Here is a 15,879-nt window from a genome sequence, read left to right on the forward strand (position 1 = left end):
TTGGTGGAACAGGTTGGGGGGACACCAAGAGCATAACCATAGCAGGTGCCAGTTATCCTTAAGAAAAAAGAATGTTGCCGGGCGTGGTAGCGCACGCCTTTAATCCCAGCACTCGGGAGGCAGAGGTAGGAGGATCGCCGAGAGTTTGAGGCCACCCTGAGACTACATAGTGAATTCCAGGTCAGCCTGAGCCAGAGTGAGACCCTACCTCGAAAAACCAAAAAAAAAAAAAAAAAAAAGAATGTTGAGGGCTGGAGGGATGGCTTAGTGGTTAAGGCATTTACCTGCAAAGCCAAAGGACCCAGGTTTGATTTCCCCAGTACCCACATAAGCCAGATGCACAAGGGTGTGCATGCATCTAGAGTTCATTTGCAGTGGCTGGAGGCCCTGGCATGCCCATTCTTCCCCCTCACTCTCTCTCACTCTCTCTCTCTCTCTCTCCTTCTTTCTCTGTCAAGAAAGAAAAAAAGAAAGAAATGATGAAGGAAGGAAGGAAGATGTTTAAATGAAAACAGGGCTGAGGGAAGAGCTCAGAGGCAGAGCGCTAGGTGTGAGACATGTCAGCAATCCACAGCACGACAATACAGGTAGAGAGGTAGGTGACAGATAGACGATAGCTGACAAATAGATAATAGACAGACAGTAGATAGGTAGATAAATAAATAATAGACAAATAGATTATAGATTATAGAAAGATAGAAGTTACATGAATAGGTAAGTAGACAGACAGATTAGTAGGTAGGTAAATAGCTCAGTAGATCAGTCCTTTGCATTGCCGGGAGAAAACATCTGACCAAAAGCAGCTGATGAGAGGAAAGGGTTTATTTCAGCTTTCAGCCTGTGCTCCACCTTCTTTGAGACAAGATCTCTTACCACTGCAAACAAACTTCCAGGCTGTACGTGAACATCAGACTACCTGGACCCCCAAGCTTTGGATTCTCCTAGCTCTGCTTCCCATTGTCATAGGACTGTCAGCATCACATATGCATGTGCCACTTTGCATCTGGCTTTACGTGGGTGCTATAGAATTGAGCTCAGGTCAGCAGGCTTTGCAAATGAGCACCTTTAATCACTGAGTCATTTCCCCAGCCAAAAAAATAATAATAATTGAGGGCTAGAGAGATGGCTTAGTGGTTAAGGTACTTGCCTGCAAAGCCAAAGGACCCAGGTTCAATTCCCCAGGACCCACATAAGCCAGATGCACCTGGGGCACATGCATCTGGAGTTTGTTTGCAGTGGCTAGAGTCCCAGGTGCCCCTTCTCTCTCCCTCTCTCTCTGTCTCTCTAAAATATTTAAAAAATAATAATATTTGATACTCGATCAACATGTAATTTTTAATATCTAGCTTGAAAATAGCTCAAGTAATTTGAATGTATCAACACTTCTAACATTTCCATCTACTTGCACAAGCAACATTTTCAGCACTTGTGTCTTCATGACCAAAAACAAGACAGTAATTGATGGGAAGCCATGTGTCATTGCTACAATAACTGATATGCACTCAGTCACAGGAGGTCTGTCTTTGCTCTTACCCATCCCATGCCAGATGTATTTCTAGTGCAATTTCACTTTTTGTGTTTAATAATCATATAGCAAAATATATATTATACTCATGCTGTTTTCTCAATGGCTTAATAGTGATAGTTTTAATGATGATCTAATTCAGAGGATCCGGTACTCAAAGCCTTTTAGTCACATGAAACATTTTAAAATATTCTTTCAATCATGTGCATGTTATTGTTGCAGTGAAATATGATATAGCAATTGATTTAAAAAACTTTCAAGCATACAAATCTATTACGTTAGGATAAAATTCTGCAGGAAAAAATAGAATGAGAAGACAAGTTCAAGGAGGAAAAACAAATAATGGAACCTTTTGCAATGACTAAACAAAAGCTTGTTTGTGTGTCTAAAAGAAGAGAATAGTTACAAATCACTATGGCATTTAGACTTCAGGAAGGACTTTAAAAAGAGCAATGCAATAGGCTTATCTTTAAATGTCAGTGTTTATAATATTCCAAAAGTGTATTCCTTGTAACTATGTAGTCATAATAAAAACCTACAGCTATCACGTTTGAAATGGGCAAAGGGATACATTATCTTCCAAAACTCCTTTAAGTGATAGGAAGGGGGAAGAAGACCTCTGCCCTGGGACCCCTCCTCCTTCATCTTCTCCCTCAGCAGCAACTTAGCCCAGCAGGTAGAAATGACACACCCAGGGCTGGATTGGATGCTGAGAAGCACGCCCAAGCAGTAACAGTCCTTGTTGCTATTTAAACAAAAACAAGTTGCCCATCTAGCTGAATCACAACAAATCCACGGGCCTGTGTTTTAAAGCAATATATACGGGATTCTGATGGGCTATTGACTAGGGTTCCCTCACATGGTGGCTTAGGCTTTCCACAACTCCCCCTAGACCTTTCTCTCTATTAGGGGTGACCATGTGACAAAATTCTAACTGAGTATCAGAGGTTTCTGGTGAAGTTTCAGCTCTCCTGTCAAAACCACTTCTTTTCTTTTTCCTGTTATACATGCTGATGCAACTCCTGGGGCCACAGCAACATGAAAGCTGTGAGTTACAAGCATGAGCACGACAGCCAGCACATTCCACATGTGGCAGCAAGGACATGCAGAGGGAACTTGGGCCCCTACTGACATTGCTGGACTCAGAACTAACGCAATAAGAATCTACACTGGCCTCTGGCCACCTTAAACACATACTTACCTACATTTCTACTGCTGGAAACCATTGCTGTTTGGGTGTCCTAGATAGCTTTGCTGTGTAACAAGCTACTCCAAACGTCAGTGACAGGGCTGGAGAGATAGCTTAGCAGTTAAGGCGCTTGGTCTACAAAGCCAAAGGACCCAGGTTCGATTTCCCAGGACCCATGTAAGCCAGATGAGCAAAGTGCCACATGCATCTGGAGTTTGTTTGCCTGGCATGCCATTCTCCCTCTCTCTCTCTCTCTCTCTCTCTCTCTCTCTCATAAATAAATAAAAGTTAAAAATATATATTTAAAATAAAAAACAAAAGTCAGTGACATTAAAAAGGCATTTTATTAAGCTCAAAGTTTCTGTGGATAGAAATTCAGATACAACAGAGCCGTCCTTGTTTCAGGTAAAGACTGCCTGGATCATCCACTGAAAGGGCTCAAGCACCTGGCACAGGAGCAGCTGGCCCATGGAATCTTCACTTCTCTCCTGAGTCTGTAGCCTGAGCTGGGATGAGCAAGGATGGGACTAAGATGGACTGTTGACCAGGGTTCCCCTACATGGTGCCTCTCCACTTGGCTGAGCTTTCCACAGCATGATGGCTAGGCATGGAGAGTATGCATCTCAAGAAACCTAGACAGAATTTGCACATTCTATTAGATCTGGATATACACAGGAGTCACATGTCATTTCTGCACACTCATGTATCAAAGTAGTCACCAGACTCAAGGACAGGAGACCCAAGTTCCAGCTCTCAATAGTAGGGTCAAAGAGCTTGCGCCCATTTTGTAAAGACTTAACTGCAAATAAAGATAGCATATATCAAGGTATACAATGCAATGAATTGACATATGTATGCACCGTGTAATGGTTACAACAATCACTTAACCCATTTATTACCACCCATGATGTATATGAGATCCCCAGAACTTGTTCATCTTATACTTCAGAGTCTGAACCCTTTGGCCACCCATTTTCCCCACTTAATGCCTGTAAATCACTGTTTTATGCATTTAACTCTCTTGCGTATGTAGTGTGTATGGTACATGCATCTGTGTGTGCAGCGGAGAACATCGGTGTCCTTCCTCTATCACTCATCCATGTATTTCCTTGAGGCAAAATCTCTCTCTAAATGCCAAACTGCAGACTTCACTTTCAATGAGTCCCAGTGATTCTTCAGTCTCTGCTTGCCACAAGACTTGGGTTTCAGACCTGCTTAACCTTGCCCAGATATTTACTGGAGTTCTGGGGAATTAAACTCACATGGCCTCAACCCCTCCAAGGCCATCAAGCTTGCAGCAAGCACTGTTACCCACTAAGCCATCTCCCCAGCCCACATTTAACTATTTTATACTTTCTATATATGTGAGACTATATACATTGCATATATGTCTAACTGATTCATTTCAATCAGCATAACATCCTACAGATGCATACATGTTACAAATAAGAGAACTTTATTATTTTATATTTGAATAATATTACATTGCATATATATGATATATATATATATATATATCATAATTTCTAGATTCATTTATCCATCAATAGACATCTGGGTTATAGATCTTGGCTATTATGAATAATGTTGCAATAAACATGTAGTGCAGATATCTCCTTGAGAAACTACTTTCATTTCTTTTGGATTTCTACCCAAAAGTAAGATTGCTGGATCAGACGGTAGTTTTCCCTTTTATCTTTTTTGTGGAAATTCCATACTGTCTTCAATAATGGCTGCAGCAATTTATATTTCCTACCAGGACTCCATTTTTCTCCATCTCTTTGTCAACAATAATCTCTTGTCTTTTATATAATAGCCATCTTAATAAATGAGTTTTGGGTTTTTTTTTCCTTACAACTTAGCACATTCATAACTGATTCAATGGATGATAAGTAGAAAGTAGAAATTAAGTGAACTAACACAATGATGCAGAGTCAAAGGAGGAGGGAATGATAAGAGAGAAGTAGTCATGAGAAAACCTGCAGCAGCAGCAGCAGCAGCAAGCATTTATTGAAGGCCCATTACTGCACATCCCTGAATAAACTGCCAACGGGGTCTGAAAATGCTGCATAAGTCAATATCTATCTCTAATGCTAGACGTGAGTCCAAATCTTAATCTGATGTTTTTAAGTAGCAAATCTCTGGGGAAAAAAAAAAATCCTACCTGAGCTTTAGTTTCTAGAACAGCAAAATTAAGAACATGTATCAAGGTCATGATGAGGCCTACATCAAATAACAAGCCAAGGGACTAGTGTGAGCCACAGAACCATGAGTGCCCAATATAAGCTGAGTATCTGTTTATACATTCAAAGATCAAACACATGTGGAAAAGTTAAATGACAGCAACCCAGAGGCAGAGGTAGGAGGAGTGCCGTGAGTTCGAGGCCACCCTGAGACTACATAGGGAATTCCAGGTCAGCCTGGGCTAGAGTGAGACCCTACCTTGAAAAAAAAAGGGCTGGAGAGATGGCTTAGTGGTTAAGCGCTTGCCTGTGAAGCCTAAGGACCCCGGTTCAAGGCTGGATTCCCCAGGACCCACGTTAGCCAGATGCACAAGGGGGCGCACGCGTCTGGAGTTCATTTGCAGGGGCTGGAAGCCCTGGAGCGCCCATTCTCTCTCTCTCTGTCTCTCTGTCGCTCTCAAATAAATAAATAAAAATAAACAAAAAAAAATTTTTTTAAGTTAAATGAGCAGAGACCAGAAAATTAACAGAAAGCTTGTATTCCCCAAACATTAATCAGAGCCCCAAATCTTCCCATAGGTTCAAAATCACTACTGAAATTCATATATCACACAGCTTACAGGATTTAGGCCAATTTTCCAAAAGGAGAATTTAGACATACTTCAGATCTCCTGATGTTCAAGGTGAGTCTAGCCTTTGGCAAGAAAAGCCCATCTCCACCATTGTTGGCAACTTGTGTGGGGGAGGGGAACATATAGCATTTCTCAAGAAAGGCCAGTTGCCGGGCGTGGTGGTGCACGCCTTTAATCCCAGCACTCGGGAGGCAGAGGTAGGAGGATCGCCATGAGTTTGAGGCCACCCTGAGATGACAGAGTTAATTCCAGGTCAGCCTGGACTAGAGTGAGACCTTACCTTGAAAAAAAAAAAAAGAAAGGCCAGTCATCCAAGTCTGGGATTCCTTTTTTTCTGTTTGTTTTTTGATTTTGTTGTTATTGTTGTTGTTGTTGTTTCGAGGTAGGGTCTTGCTCTAGCCCAGGATGACCTGGAATTCACTATGTAGTCTCAGGGTGGCCTCAAACTCACAGCAATCCTCCTACCTCTGCCTCCCGAGTGTTGGGATTAAAGGCATGCACTAAGTATTAGGTCTGAATTGATTTACTTTATTCCTAAAAGCACTGGACCACAATCTTCCTGAATGGATTAAATCAGACCTTTCATTTTTAGCCGTTGGTTCATTCAATCAGATTTGCCTACTATAAATACCTGAATGTGCTTGTTGTAATGTACAACCTTTTGTCATTTGACTTTCCCAGGCCACATCTGATGGGGACAGAAGTGGGAGAGGGAAATGAGTGGACAAAAGAAGACAGAGAGACTGGCAGCAAGACATAAGGAAAGGTATGTGCAAACGTCACTGGGATTCTCGTGTATCAGTGGGAATGAGGTTGCAGAGAGGGGAATGTACTTTTCAACATGCTCTGTGGGATAAGTACAGAGTGTGGTTGAGAAAAATTATTAAATGATCTCAAGGCAAAGACCCCCATTAGGGCCATAGTGAATACATCATTTTAGGATGACCACCACTTAAATTTATTTTAAGCAGGGTCCTGCATCTCACTACAAAATGTGAAGGGCTGGTATTCCCACTCCCGTCTTCCAGCAATCCAAGACTGAGGATTGGCTAACTGGATGCTTCTATGTGGGACTTTTAATCTTGAGGCAAAAACATTGTCAAACCATGAGGAAAATCACAGTTGCCAATGTAGAACTGAGTTCAGCAGTGTTACAGGGTGTGTCCAGGGATGGCAGAGCCTGCAACAATGTGCTAATATAACTTGTCTGTTGTTTCCACGTGTTTCCTGATTCTTCAACATTCCTGAAGACTGTAAAACTGCACTGCACACAATAATGTCCTGTAGTGATTCTGTTTCTTGCCACCTAGACTGGAAAGAATATTCTAGTACCTGCCTCTGCAGATCATTAGCCCTGGTGACCTGTAGGACGTGTGTCTCAGGCAGGAGCTAGATCAGTGAGGTGACAGAGAGGCTGAGCTTTCTTCTTCTATTCTTCCTCTCAGTGTTAGGCCAGTTTTCAGCACCTTGTTGAACTTAAAGTTGAAAAAAAATAAATTTATTTAAATAAATATACTGATTCAAGCAGGCAGGTGCTTATCATCATTCTACTACTATTCCCACATGTCTCAGGAGGGTCACTCCTCCATAAATCTCAGAAGGATAAAAAGCTCTCTTGTGTGTACTTCAAGTGCCAGGAACCACTACTATCCCAACAAAACCCATGGGAAGCAGAGTATAAGGAGCCTTCCTCAGATGAGTGAAGTGCAGATTTGTCTTAAATAATATAACAATAAAGACACATATCAAATATTCCTTTAAAAAAACACTTTATGGGGCTGGAGAGATGGCTTGGCAGTTAAGGTGCTTGCCTTCAAAGCCAAAGGACCTCGGTTAGATTCCCTAGTACCCATGTAAGCCAGATGCACAAGGTGGCGCATGCATCTGGAGTTCATTTGCAGTGGCTGGAAGCCCTGGTGTGCCCATTCATTCCCTCTCTCCTTCTCTCTCTCTCTCTCTCTCTCTCTCTCTCTCTCTCTCCCTCCCTCCCTCTCCCTCTTCCCTCACTCAAATAAATAAATAAAAATATTTTTTAAAAAACACTTTATGAATTTTAACCAAGTAGAGTATGTCTCAGGAATGCAAGGCTGGTTTAACATTCAAACCTCAGTCACCACAATCCAAAAGAAAAATATAATTATCTAAATAGAGTCAGAGAACGTTCTCATAATGGTGTATGGTCTACACATAAAGAAGTTTCCAATAATTTTTTTAAAGAAAACTCTCAGCAAGCTAAGAACAGAAAAAAACAAAACCTTCCTCAATCTGATTAGAGGAATTTCTGTAACCCATAAGGCTAAAATCACTCTTCCAGAAAAAGAGGAAGTGTAAGTAACAATGTCTTCTCTTGCCTGTGATTCAAGATAATTCTGAAAGTCATAGCCATTTTGATATGCCTCCAAATATAGATGCAACAAGTACCTTTAAGTGCTGAGCCATATCCCCTGCCCAGGCTTCCAAATATGGAAAGAAGAAAAACTGTCTGTCACAGATGACATGATTTATGAAGACAATCCTAAGAAAGCTGCAAATGAGCTGATGTTAGCAAGAATGCAGGGTATTGGCCAGGTGTGGTGGCACACGCCTTTAATCCCAGCACTCGGGAGGCAGAGGTAGGAAGATTGCCATGAGTTCAAGGCCACCCTGAGATGACAGAGTTAATTCCAGGTCAGCCTGGACCAGAGTGAGACCCTACCTCGAAAAACCAAAAAAAAAAAAAAAAAAAAAAAGAATGCAGGGTATAAAACCAATATCTGTTTCTTAACTTTTTGTATGCTAGAAACAATAATTTAGAAATGAAAATTTATTACATACCACTAATTTCTTAAAATACTACATATTTCCTCTATTGCTGCATAACAAATTACCTAAGACCAAAGGGCTAAAGCCAACCCACAGTTATTATTTCACAGTTTCTGAGAATGGAGACTGGGGACAGCTTTGGTGGATGGTCTGGCTCAGGGCTGTTCTCATCTGAAAGTCTGAGGGGTCTAGATTTCCAAGACTTCTTGTTCACATGTTTTTTAGGCGGTCTTAGCTGCTTGTTGATGAGAGCCTAAGTGTTTACCATAGAACTTTCTAGCAGAGATGCCTCATATCCTCCAAAGCAGAAAGTCCAAGAGACAGCAAAGCAGGACTCGTGGTGCATCTTATCACTGTGGCTCACAGGTAGCATTTCCATCACCTCTGCCATATGCTACCGGACCCACAGACCAACCCTGTGTGGAACAAGACAGACCATACAAGTCATAAACCTCCTGAGGGAAGGGTCATGGAGCCAGTCTGGTGGCTGGTTATCATAAATATCACTTACAGTAGTATCAAGAAACTATAAAATATTATGGATAAATTTAACAAAATATATATGGAATTTATGTAGTAAAAATACCCAAACATTGTGGAAAATATTAGGAAAAAAGTAAAGACCTAAGTAAGATATGTACAAGGTTTATGAATGTTAGCATTTATAAATATTAATGTTAATACTCTTTAAAAAACAGAGATACAATATAACTTCGATCACAAAAATAATTGATAGTGTTCCTAACAGAAGTTGATAAGTTAATAATGAAATGTATATGTAAATGCTCAGGACTTAAAATAACCAAAGTGACTTTAAGAAAGAATAACAAAGTTGGAAGACTCAGACAACCTCCTATGCTACATGCTAAAATAATGTAAGAAATGCACTATTTTAAGATTTACTATAAAGCTACAATAATAAGAACAGTGTCCTATTAACTCTTGGTAGACATATGGATCAATAGGACAGAATAAAGAGCCCAGAAATAACCCTACTCATATATGGTCAATTGATTTATTTTTTTCATCTTTTTCAAGGCATGTCTCTTTTTTAAATATTTTTACAGACATACTTTTTATATTTTATTTTCATTTATTTATTTGAGAGAGATAAAGAGGCAGATAGAGAATGGGCACATAAGGGCCTCCAGCCACTGCAAACAAACTCCAAATACATGTGGCCCCTTATGTATTTGGCTTATGTGAGTCCTGGGGAGTTTATCCTAGGTCCTTTGACATTACAGGTAAGCATCTTAACCACTAAGTCATCTCTCCATCACTGGTCAGTTGATTTTTGACACACATGCTCAAGAAATCCAATAGGAAAAGACTTTCAACAAATGTTACTAGGACAACTTGAATATCCACAAAGAAAAAAAGATAACCTTGAAACTTGCCTTATAGTATAAGTGGAAACTAGCTTAAAAATGATCACAAGCCTAAGTGAAAAAGCTAAAAACTTCTGGAAGAAAACAGAAGAGAATATTTCTATCCTTACTGTAGGCAAATAATTATTTTATTTTATTTTTTTTATTTGCAAGGAGAGAGGGTGGCAAAAGGAAATGGGCATGCCAGGGCCTCTTGCCACTGCAAATAAACTTTAAATACATGTGCCACTTTGTACATCTGGCTTTACAAGGGTGCTGGGGAATCAAACTTGGGCCATCAGGTTTTCTTGGCAGGTACCTTTAGCCATCTCTCTACCCCAGGCAAAGAATTCTCAAAAGACAAAAGGCATGTACTATAGAAGAAAAAAAAAGTCAATAAATTGTACTAGCTCAAAATTAAAGCCTCTTATTCTTTGAGACAAAATTTTTGAAAAGAAATGGCAAGCCATAGAGAGAAATGTATATATGCAATACATATACCCAAAAACCTCCTATACCTCAATAATAATATTAACCCAAACAAAGATAGGATATATATATATATATATATATATAGGCACTTCACACAAAAATAAAATGCAACTGATAAATGTGTAAATAAAAATATGTTCAACATCATTATTACGTGAGCAATGCAAGTTCTCACCACAACTTACTACAACAGAGAACAAGAGAGAAACATGGGGCTGGAGAAATGGCTCAGTGGTTAAAGGCACTTAGTTGTAAAGCCCAATGGCCTGCATCTGGAGTTTGTTTGAAATTGCAGGAGGTTCTGCTGCACCCATTCTCTCTCCCTCTCTCATAAATAAAAATATTTTTAATGAAAGACAAACAGGCAGGGCGTGGTGGCACATGCCTTTAATCCCAGCACTCAGGAGGCAGAGGTAGGACCATGAGTTCGAGGCCACCCTGAAACTACATAGTGAATTCCAGGTCAGCTTGGACTAGAGCAAGACCCTACCTCAAAAAAAACAAAGAAGAGAGAGAGAGAGAGAGAGAGAGAAACAGAACTGGATAGATGGATGGTTCAGTGGCTAAAGGTTCTTTTTGCCAGTCCAGGGATCAATTCTCCAGCATCCACATAAAGCCAGATGTAAAAGGTAGTGAAAACATCTGACATCTGTTTGTAGTAGCAAGAGACCCCAAAACACCCATACATACATACATACACACACACACACACACACACACACACGCACACTCACACACAAATATACATGTGCAAATAAATGGATAAAAATATTTTAAAGACAGAGCCAAAGCAAGACATGGTGGTATATGCCTTCAACTCCAGAATTCAAGAGGCAGAGGAAAGAGAATCCCGATTTGAGACCAGTCTTGGACTATATACCAAATTAGAGGCCAGCCTGGGCTCTATAGAAAGATCTTATTTTCTCAAGAGAAAAAGAAGGGCTGGAGAGATGGCTTAATGGTTAAGGTGCTTGCCTGCAAAGCCAGGTTTGATTCCCCAAGACCAATGTAAACCAGATACACAGGTGGTGCATGTGTCTGGAGTTCATTTGCAGTGGCTGGAGGCCCTGGCACACTCTTTCTTTCTCTTTCTCTCTCTCTCTCCTTCTCTCTCTCAAATAAGTAAATAAAAATATTTTAAAATAAGTCATTGAGTTGTCCATTTAAAGTAGGTGTGTAAGTTGTATCTCAATAAGAATGAAATGTTTTTCAACACATTTATATGATTTTTTTAAAAACCGAGGGGAAAAAAAACTTAAGCAATGAAAAAGTAGCCTCCTACCACGCTAAACGTCAGGACCTCCAGGTCCTGAGTGATCCTCCCCATAGTTATCACTGTTACTAATGATTTTGTGCCTTCTCCAAACCTGCCTGGGAGTATTTATATACAACTCTGCACTGGGATTTGGACATGGATATGATGTGTGTCCACATGTGCGCAGATGTTTGGATATGGATATGTGATATACGTTCATAAGAACACACACACATGTGCTTTATTGCACACATGGTGACATTTTTCATATTGCAGCAGATGTGTGTAGTGCTCCACAGCCCAACTCCTCAGGCCACTTCTGAACTCAGGTAACACTGGTTGGCAAAGTCGCACCTTCAGCACGAGTGCCTCTGCAAAGTCCCAGGAGCCTGCACACATTACAGTGAAACGCTGCCTGGAAACAGGGTGTTGCAGTCAGGTTCACATTGCTGGCAGAAATCACCCAACCAAGAGCAGCTAGTGAGGAAAAAAGGTTTATTTTGGCTTACAGGCTGGAGGAGAAGCTCTGTGATGGCAGGGGAAACGATGGCATGAGCAGAAGGTGGACATCACACCCTGGCCAGTATAAAGTGGACAATAGCAACAGGACAGTGTGCCAAACGCTGGCAAGGGGAAACTGGCTGTAAACCCATAAGCCCGCCCCCTACAATACACTGCCTCCAGGAGTATTCAATTCCCAAATTTCCAACACCTGGGAACCTAGCATTCAGAACGCGTAAGTTTATGGGGAACACCTGAACAAACACACAAGGTAAAGGAGATAAGTTTCTGAAACATCCTCAACCAGTGGGAAATGAGTTTGGTAAACATGTGTTTCAGACCTCTTATCAAAGGCAGACCTCTCTAGAAGGCAGGCTTTCTGTGAGTTTTTCAAATGTCTGTACTTAGGCTCACTTTGCCAATGGCAACAACTTTTAAAACATGCTATTCTGTTGCATTTTTGGCCTCACTCTCAGCATTTCCTCCTCTCCCTTTCCTCTTCCTTGGGATAAATTTCCAAATTAACTGCCTGGTACACAAATCCTTATCTGAGGCTCCAAACCCACTATAATTATTACTCTGTGGTTGTCAACATGACAGGATTTAGAATCACCTAGGAAACAAGCGTCTGGGCATGCCTGTGACAAATGACCTTAGGTTAATTAAGGTAGGAGGACCAGCCCTGACTGGAGGCAGCATCACTCCATGGGCTGGAGTCTTGGGCTAGATAAAAAAGGATAAAGAGAGCCAGGCGTGGTGGTGCACACCTTTAATCCCAGCACTTGGTAGGCAGAGGTAGGAAGATCTCCATAAGTTTAAGACCACCCTGAGAATATAGAGTGAATTCCAGACCAGCCTGGGCTAGAGTGAGACCCTACCTGGAAAAAAACAAACAAACAAACAAACAAAAAGGATAAAGAGAGCTAAGCAACAGCATTCCTTGTTCTCTGTTTCCTGACTGTGGCCTGAATGTGACCGGCTGCCTCAGGTTCCAACTGCCTCACCTTCCCTACCAGGACGGACCATGATCTTGAACCGTTCCAATCATTGCTCTGTTGTTATTAGTGCTTTGTTTGGTTTAAATTTTTGTTCTTGTTTGTTTGTTTGTTTTTGGAGGTGGGGTCTCACTGTAGCCCAGGCTGACCTGGAATTCACTATGCAGTCTCAAACTCAAAGCAATCCTCCTACCTCTGCCTCCCGAGGGCTGGGATTAAAAGGCGTGCACCACCACACCTGTTCCAGTTGTTTTTAAATCATATCAATGTATGGAAAAAAATATTTCATTTTTATTGAGATACAACTTCCATGACAAAAACGCACCTACTTTAAATGTCCAGCGCGATGACTTCTTTCTCTTTTGAGATGTGTCCTTCCTGAAAAGCTCAGGCTGGCCTTAAATTTGCTATATGGTACAAGACTGGTCTCAAATTGGGATCCTCTTGCCTACACCTCTCAAAGACTAGGATTGGAGCTGAAATAAAGCCTTCCTTAAGTTTCTTGTCAGGTATTTTATCACAGCAGTGAGACAGTAGCTAATACAACAAGACATGAGTGCAACATTTTTTTTTTTTTTTTCACTTAGTGTCGGTCCATGCAGGTCTGCTGTTTTCTCTCATGGCTCTGTAGTGCTACATTGTGTGGAAACACTATAGCTTTTAGACTACCCTTCTGTGCATGGTACTTATTCCTATTGCATACAGTGTTTTAAAATCCCCCATCATGCAGCTTTACAAGAAAAGTTCCTAGAGATCAAGTTGGTAAAACTAAGGGAAAGTACTATATTCTTTAAATAGGAAACATCCCAGATACAGTTCAACTCTAAGCATACCTGCCAGTCAAAAATCTAATATATCTCAAGGAACAACCATCCCTATCAAAGCCAGTGCAGGGCTCTAACCTTGTCTCCTAAAAACCATTCTGTTCATTTCCCTAGTCCATTGCCCCATTTGATCCATCTGCTGTCTCACTGGACCACAGAAACAAAAGCAGCAAGAAGCCTTCCTAGCCTACATTATGCATATGTAATGACAAGAGTTATGTACTAACACTAGCAAAACTATTGTTTAGCTAGTGAACACCTGAGTCATAGCTAACATTTTGCTTTTCTAGAAAAAAAAAAACAATGAAATATCTGTTCTAATATTTGATAGCATCACTTAAATAGACTTTAACCCACCAGAACAAAAACAAGCTGGGGGTGGAGGAAGAAGGGGGTCTTAGTTTGGTATGGTTACCATGACAAAATTTCACAGATTGTGTGGCTGAAAAATAAACCAGGCATTTTCCTCACCTCACACCTCAGCCAGGACCCAGGTTAAGCCACAGAGGAATTATCGAGATGAGCAAGAGCACTGCTTCCATGGGGAGCCTGACTGGTTAGACTCAAAACACACCAAAGCAGAAATCCAGAAGTTTCTGAAAACTCAATACTGAAACAGACTTAAAACACACACACCAGGCTGGAGAGATGGCTTAATGGTTAAGGTGTTTGCCTGCAAAGCCAAAGGACCCCAGTTCGATTCTCTGGACCCACATAAGCCAGATGCACAAGGGGGCACATGCATCTGGAGTTCGTTTATAGTGGCTGGAGGCCCCGAAGAGCCCATTCTCTCCCTCTCTCTCTCTCAATCTCTCTCTCTCTCTCCATATGTGTGTGTGTGTGTGTGTGTGTACACACACACACACACATATATATACACACACAAACATATGTGTGTGTGTGTGTGTGTGTGTGTGTGTATCTGCCTTTTCTCTTTCAAATAAATAGATATAAAACAGGCACACACCAAGTTTCAGGAATTTTGTGGAAGAGGGGATAGAAATATCTTAAAAGCCACAGGGTGGGAAGGACTATCCAGAGGCAATGCCCCCCCGCTCACACAGAGTGATGGCTGCTCTCACAACTCATAACCCACAACCCCATGGTGAACACCATCAATCACATTAAGGAGGGCCCTCAGCAGAAGATGGAAATGGTACCAACACATGATGTGTCCACACAAAATTTCTACTTAATAAAAAAAAGTCCAAAAACACCAGGCATTTATTATGAGTGCTGCGATCACAGCTAGGCTGAGAATCTCCTCCAGAGAGATGGAAATGACACTGAGTAGATTCAAAACTCATCAAAACCAAAAATTAGAGACTGCCAAGAGCTCAACACTAAAGGAGACTTATAACACACCCTCCAAAGCTCAGGGAACATTGTGGAAGAGGAAGCAGAAAGAATGTGGCGGAAATAAAGTGTGGGAAGTATACTCTGAGGTATTGCCCACCACAAGGACTGACTGGTGCATTCATTACCTCACAGTAATTAATGAGAACTCCATTGAGGAGGACCTTCAGTAGAATGAGGGTGGTGTTAAGGAGACATGAGAAAACCTAATGGGAATATGACCAATTTGCAGTATCATCACATATTAAAGTTCTGAATATTTTTTTAAAAGGCATTTATTTCTTCCAGTTCTAGAGGCTAGATGTCCAAGATCAAGGATGAGCATTTTCATTTCTCCTGCAGAGTCTTTCTTTGGCTTATAGGTCATCTTGCTGTGTTCTCACATGGGCTTTTCTCTGTGGGAATATCTCTTGTCTTTCTTCCTGTGTCTTATAAGTATACCAGTCCTATTTGGTCAGGGACCCACCCTTCTAAAACTCACTCAACGGTCCCATCTCCAAATACAGTCACATTGAGAGCTAAGGCCTTGAGATATGAATTTGGGGAAAACATGATATCCCCAAACTTATCCAAAAGACATTTGTTAGTATTCTAAATGTCAGGCAACATCTAGGCACATTTTAACATCTCCTTATTGTGTTTCCCTAAGCCGACCTGCCTCTTTTTATACATTAGGTGCAGTGTTATTATATAAATTGAATTATTATAAAACAAGTCAAGAGCTTAAGCTTAAGTATATCTGTGTCTCATTCTACCAC

This window comes from Jaculus jaculus, chromosome 7 (assembly GCF_020740685.1).
Source record: "Jaculus jaculus isolate mJacJac1 chromosome 7, mJacJac1.mat.Y.cur, whole genome shotgun sequence".
Classification (NCBI taxonomy): Eukaryota; Metazoa; Chordata; class Mammalia; order Rodentia; family Dipodidae; genus Jaculus; species Jaculus jaculus.